The sequence below is a fragment of the Scomber scombrus genome, chromosome 9 (genome assembly GCF_963691925.1).
Source record: "Scomber scombrus chromosome 9, fScoSco1.1, whole genome shotgun sequence".
NCBI classification, from domain to species: Eukaryota; Metazoa; Chordata; class Actinopteri; order Scombriformes; family Scombridae; genus Scomber; species Scomber scombrus.
In genome coordinates this window covers 11,762,070-11,768,079 of record NC_084978.1, presented here as the reverse complement: position 1 = coordinate 11,768,079, position 6,010 = coordinate 11,762,070, and positions in this window count along the sequence as shown.

The following is a 6,010-nucleotide window of genomic DNA, read 5'->3' as shown; positions in this document are numbered from 1 at the left end:
ACATTTAAAGGAGGGTGTGCAAAATCTGCTCCATTGAAAATGTAGCCCAACCTCTACACAGAGCACTACTGTATAAATCATACAGTACTTTTGAAAAGCTACAGAAATGGTTGGTCACAGCTCTACATAAATGAAGGGGTTTCAAGAGTTTGATTCAAGCATACTGCAGAATTTCTTCTGTTTTACAAGCATATTGAAGACCAGGAACAGATATCTTAGGGGTGTTTTTACTCTTCATAATACTTACTCTGTATGACCCAATTATCTTAATTTTGTACATGTATTTTCTGAACAGTGTATGAGGAGGGAAACCACTGGTAGTACGGGAATAGGGTGTACCGATCAGATTGGCAGCAGTGTATACCCGCAGCTTGGTGAAATGAAAATTGGAATTTACAGGGAGAAGATTCTCCACTATCAAAAAATCTAGGAGGAATCGCAGGAGGCTCTGGGCAAGGTGAGAAAAGATGACTTTAGGAATGGGAGAAGCCCTGGGTCAAGGGGTAGCACATCCTAAGGAGGGACTTAAAAAGATACAACTGAAATATTTATGACAATTCTATGAATTTTTAGTCCCCCCTCGTATATAAACTGAAAGAAAACCAAAGAATTCCTTCTCCCACGTCACCAACTTCAGCAGAGAAGTAAAATAAACAAACAAAGAAAAGCTAGTTTTGCTATATATGTGCAAACAAATAACCAACAACAAATAAAATACACTATTTCATTTGACTTTCATGCCAACAATCAATAAATACAGGCATGTATATACATATATATAAGTGAATTTCAAGCTTCAAAGATGAGCTACTTAAGTAAAAACAGAGCTTGGATGTTAAGATAGCACAACAGAGAAGAGAGCAACACATGAGCCTTATACCCTCAGTTCACACATCTGGTGGAAGAAGGCAAACTTCGACTTTGACTTCAGCTGCTCTGATGAAGCCGGTGCCCAATGCAGCTGTGTCCAGTGGACATAAGAGGTGAGATGAATTTCTCAATCAATGAGGGATTTTTCCTCTCCCCTCTATTGAATCACCTTGACCAAAGTATGTCTGTCTCATTCCAGCTGTCTCACTCTTGCCAATCTATTTTCTTGGACTTGCTTTAGGTCTGAAAGGTTTATGTCTACTGTGCAAACAAAAAGATGTGTGGACTGCCCATTCTACTGTTAAAAACACAACCAGAAAATCCTGTGAAACCTTCACACTGATTACATGTTTTGTTGCTACGACATTCAGTAAATTAGACTAATTAAAATATTTAAAAAACAGGGACCATGACCAGGGCCTTTCAATAAAGGTAATGCTATTCATGTTGACAGAAGTGAATACATATAATAATGCGTCCTTGGATGGCAGTCTCAGGCACTGACAAAAGCAGAGCCTAGTGAATATGGATGTCTTTTGTTCACAGGTGTTGTGTGTAAAACTGCCTCATGGGAGACCAATCTCGGTGTTGACATTTGCATGGGTGGAACCACAGTGAGCAAAAGACAAACTCATGAATAGAAATACGTGTTTGTATGGATTATTGTGTTGGATGTGGATAGCCTTTAATGAGAGAGAATCACAAGCAGAAAGATCAGAGCGAAAAAGACAGTGAGTGAAAGAGAATCATGGAGGGAAATAGGGAAATTGAAACATGTAATGTAAGCGAGGCAAAGAAAGAGAAAGTCCTGGGAGGTTGTAACCCACTTCAATCTGCCCTTTCAAAGCCAATACAACGTATGCAGATATTAATACTAGCATCATCATAAATATGCATCAATCAGGACCAGTGTTGGGGATGTTACTCAAAAAATGTAATATATTACACATTACTCGTTACTTTTTTAAAAAGTAATGTGTTACGTTACTTAATTACTCCCTGTGGAAAGTAATTACACTACTAGTTACATTACTTTTGCGTTACTCCTTAGCAACACTGGTGATGTTGTGTAAAAATAATATATCAACAGATAAAATAATATGAGTCTTGACTATCATAACACCATGTTGTACCTCAAATATATATTTACCTCAAAATAATACATATACAACCTGTTTCTCCTCGGAGTCAGCACTAGACTGGCTGGGCTGAATAGCCTCTACACGGGCGCACAATATGGTGTATCCATCCTGACATGGGCCGGTCCAGATAGCTCACCAAAGTTTTCCTGTCTATTGACGGCCGTCCGTTCAATATTATTGGGACTTTGCTGAGTTTGTTTCTGAAAGAACGAGCAACGCACAAGCTTTGGCTGCTTGGTTGGGGGTCTGCACTGAGCCTGGGCATCACTGCGGGTCTAGAGTGTTTCTCTATTAGCTTTGTGTTAGCATGAGAGGTCAGGCAGTTGTGCCGCAAACGTGCATGAAACACACCTTTGATACAATTTATACATAACAATAGAAGAACTAATGTAACGCAAATAACGCCACATTTCTTTGTTTAGTAACTGTAATGTGATTACTGACTGCAGACACTGTAACGCGTTACATTACTGCGTTACAGGTAAATGAAATGTGATTACAACACTGATCAGGACAGCATGACGGCCTAATCTCGGGTGACAGATCTTCATTATTGTTGTTTCCTGCCATTCAACTAAGCATTATATATAGATATATGTATGTGTTTATATATGTATGTGTATATATATATATATATATAGCTATACACAGCGCAGGACAAATAAAGGCACAGTATACATACACACTATGGATTTGAATGACATATAGAGGTGAAGTGGAGTCGCTATGTTTACAGTCTTTTACTGTCCAGTGAATTATATTTGCATATTCATAGATTACAGATTTTTTTAATGAGGGCAAAGGAGTTTATGCCATTATATGGATTTCAAAAGGGGTAATTATATCTTACTGCATGTCTGGAAGGGATTTTTAAATTTAATTCCTCACACTGTTTAAAGAAACATTTTGATTTAGGAGTTTTTATTCCAAGCTCTACAGCTGTGTCAATCTGTTTCGCGCTTGTCATTATTTTTCTGACGCTATCTTTGATGAAATAGCTAAATAACTAGACAGCTATGTAGGAATATTACGCCCCCACTCTTAATCCCACCTACTAAGGGAGGCAGTTGTCAGTAGACACAACACAAGATCAGTATATGAATCTCTGAACAAATGTGAAACATGGATGGCAATAAACTGTTTTGTGAAGTGGAAAGAAAAGTTTGTTTAAAGTTTTGTGTTATCGTCAGCCTTTGCAATTTCACTTGCACCTGCATCTTATGTTTCTATAAAATGAATCTTTTTCCATCATTATTGTGTATCAAACAATGTGTATGTCTTTGCCCTGTGAGTATCGGTGTGTGTGTGTGTGTGTGTGTGTGTGAGAGAGAGAGAGAAAGAGAGAGAGACTGAGAGAGATGTGAAGAAAACCTGGTGTGTGTTGGTAAGTGTATGTGTGAAGAGCGCATTTATGTCATGGTATTTCTCTCTGGGTATTTCAGCATTTGATATGCCGTGTATAGAGCGGTGACCTGTGATAAAACGGCAGCCTGCAGTGTGTCATGGGAATTACTGTAGCGTGGCGTGGTCGATTGAACCTGTTACCCAAGTATAGCGCTAACTGAATGATAAATTCTGTATGATGGAGTGCTATTCTCTGGGGGCTGTGACATAGAATAAATTGTTTACCGAGTGCATGTATGCGTGATCAGGAAAGACACACTCAAAGAGACCACATGCTCCTTAACCTGTAAATTCTCTGGTAATATCATGTTTCCATGTCTGGTGGCAAGGGGCCAGAGACAATTTCCCTTGTTAAGACACAATTTGCCAACTCAGGACCTAGCAGGATTTTGGTCAATTCTTCGTCATGGGTCAAGTAAAAAGAAGAGAACAGATGGAGCAACATTTCTGGATACAGTGTACAAATGGCTATTGTGTTATAGCCAGCAAGGCCTATTGCTGGAATTAGAAAAAAAATAAACCTTAAAAATCATAGAGGACAAATTAGTTGGAGAATATAGACTGTGTACCCACTGAATGTACTGTATATCTCTGGTGCTTAAAGGAGACATAATACACCTTTTTGAGATTTGGGTGTATTTAAAAAGTTTATATTTTGAGTAAAGATTGAGATAAAGAACTGAAATCTTACTAATATTTGTTCAGGTAGCCTCCCGAGCCGGTGGAAGTCTGCTGATGGGCATCGTCCTGTAGCTAACCAATCAAAACCTCCAGAGGGAGGCCCTAAAATTACAGGAGCTGATATAGCCAGTTTCATACAGATGCTAAGTTGCTACACTTAAGATAAATGAGGTGTTTAAATCATACAAAGATATGCCAGTAGAGCCCCACAATGTAACTATACTGTAGACCTGGAAATGTGTTTGGTGCATCCCCATTACATGTTAGACTCCAGAGAGGCATTCAATGCAGTAATTAATTTATGTCAAGCATACTTGACTCACCGTGTGGCAGACACGGTGGTCAAAGCTTTTATGACACTTGTCCTGAGTTCCCTCCTTTATATTAGCATACTGTGAAACAACGCTGCATTACTGGAAATGTAGATATTTCCTCAAATGGCTCAGCTTGCTCAAATCAATTAATGTTAAGTATATCACCAGTCATGTCAGTGTGACTTTTCTTTTTTTGTGTGTTATGTGGCCACAGTGAAGCAATAATTGTATTTCCTCTTGTGATAAATTTAGTCTTTTTGTGTTTTTGATGACCTTGAAAATAAAGTATTTGCTATTTTCTTAATCATGGCTCGACTCAAACTCCCTGCACTCCTGGCTCAGTCTGACAACTGCTCTCTTGCAGGTGTGAAGCAGATTTATGTTGGTGAAGTCAAGTAATGAGCAGAGGATGTAAATATACGGGCTGGATTGCCCTGTTTATGGTGTGTCACATTTTAAAAATGTAAATTTCATGAAAATACTCCTAAAGGCCAGCACATAACATATGTTCATGGAAGTTGTGTTTTACATGTAAAACAGTGCAATAAACTGGAAGACTCACATAGAGCCAGTATGTTGGCCATTGCAGTCTTGACCTTGTCTTTGGCCTAATCCATCTCCTGGTCATGCTGACTCTTTTCACTCATCAGCTGGTGGATTTTTGCCATTGGAGGACTGGATTATGGAGTAGAAGTTGTTTGCATTTCTGCAGTTGACATCATCTCGTTCCAACCATGTCATGTATTGTATCTGCAAACTTATTGTCAAGAGAAGAGGAAAGTCAGAGTCAGAGTCAATTCAAGCATAGCAAGATAAAGAGCAAAATTCCTTTAATACTCTTCAATGTCAGAAGGCGTCTACAAAAGAAAGGTTTAATAAAGTGCTATATTTACAAACTCAGTTATTTGACCAAAACAGGAGGAAAGTAAAAGGGTAGGAAAGAGGACAAGAGAAATCAATAAAATCAATACCACAGAAGTGCAATAACAGGACAGCCTCTGCCAACAAAGTTTTCTACTCAAGAGAGGACAGAAGGGAAGAGTTAGGGTCACCATGAGCAAGAAACGCTGCCTCTGCAAATTTACTCTACACCCATCTGATGGTCAGGAACATGCAGTAGGCAACAAGTGCAACATGAAGTGCGTTTCCACTGCACCTGGTAAAATTTAGGAGGCGGGACCTTTACAGGAACGTCCTCTCAGTTCGGTCCTCTCAGCTGTTGTGTTTCCACAGCAGAGTAGGACCCGGATAGGACTCACCGGACTCTGACCGTGACGTCACAGAGGCGACTTGCCGAAAACATAACAAAGAAAACGACAACGAGGAGGTAAACATGAAGGAGCTGAGCTGGTTGCAGCGTTTCTGGTTTGTGTGTTCGTGTGCATGACAGTGGACTTTATTAACTTTTTTCCGCCGCTTTCTACTACTGTTCTTCCTCTGCTGAGTTTTTAAAAATGCAGCTTAATTTGGCGCTTTCTGTTGACGCCACAACCCGCTTTGAGTATACCCAATCAACACCGAGTAAACTTCAAGCCGCACTCAGGAACTTTTCGGGGCCGAACTGAGCATAGACATATGTATATATGTCTATGGAACTGA